This window comes from Vombatus ursinus, unplaced genomic scaffold (genome assembly GCF_900497805.2).
Source record: "Vombatus ursinus unplaced genomic scaffold, bare-nosed wombat genome assembly UNPS02014794.1, whole genome shotgun sequence".
NCBI classification, from domain to species: Eukaryota; Metazoa; Chordata; class Mammalia; order Diprotodontia; family Vombatidae; genus Vombatus; species Vombatus ursinus.
Window position 1 is genome coordinate 17,225,373 of NW_020954572.1, and position 1,099 is coordinate 17,226,471.

The 1,099-nt window shown below is 45.4% G+C and overlaps 1 protein-coding gene across 2 annotated transcripts in view; it reads left to right on the forward strand.

Moving 5' to 3' along the window:
• Window positions 1-1,099, forward strand: part of SPG11 (SPG11, spatacsin vesicle trafficking associated) — a 70,917-nt gene that overhangs the window by 49,448 nt on the left and 20,370 nt on the right. The gene's annotated exons all lie outside the window — the stretch shown is intronic.

Consider the following 1,099-nt stretch of genomic DNA (forward strand, 5'->3'; position numbering starts at 1 on the left):
ACTTCCCAGGAACATAATGAGAGAGATGTAGCTGGGTAGTAGGTTCTCTTGCAAAGACTGGGGGAGTTTAGAGGTGTGCATGCTGATTATGAACCCAGTGGCATAATGGGGCAATCAGAAAAGGCCAGGGATGTGACTGTTCTATTCTGGTCAAATCGCATTGGGAGGGGGCAGCTAGGTGGAACAGTGGATAGAGCACTGGCCCTGGAATCAGTAGGACCTGAGTTCAAGTCCAGCCTCAGACACTTGACACTCACTAGCTGTGTGACCCTGGGCAAGTCACTTAACTCCACTGCCTAGCAAAACCAAAACAAAACAAAAACAAAAAACACATTGGGAGGCTTGTGTTAAGTTCTGGGTATCACATGATAGGAAGGATACTAGTGAACAGGAGAGTGGCCAGAGGAGGATGGTCAGTATAGGGAAAGGCCTCAAGAGCACACCAAAGGAAGATCCTAGGAAGAATACTGGGCATGAGAAGAGAGGACACAGGAAGAACAAGATCACTGTCTTCAAGTATTAGAAAGGCTGTTATATGGAGAAAGGCTGTTCTGCCTGGGCCAGCGGGGCAGAATTAGTGAGCAGCTGCAAAGAAATAGACAGGAAACATTTATTAAGTGCCTAGGGTGTGCCAGGTGCAGTGCTTAGAGACACATTTAAGCTTGATATCAGAAGAAACTTACAATTAGAGCTATCCAGAAGTGTAATGAAGTGCCTAGTTGTGAATGGCCTGTCATTGGAGGTCTTCCAACAAAGGCTGGGTGACCACTTGTCAGACTTGTCAGATAAGGGGGATTTTTGTTCCAGTGTGGTTTGGACTCCATGACCTCTGAAGACCCTTTCAACCCCAAGACTCTGTTTAATACAGGTCTTGTATCATACAGCCCTGGAATCCACTGGGGGAAAAAAAAAGAGGTGCTAAGCACAGTTGGCTTAGATTTACAGTCAACACTGATGGTATTTATTTAGCATTGCTGAATTCTGTGTACATGCTTATTTCAGTTTATGTACACTCCTTTTCATGGAAGTCCAATAGTCCTTAGCCATCTCTTTGTGTGTGTGTGTGTGTGTGTGTGTGTGTGTGTGTGTGTGTGTGTGT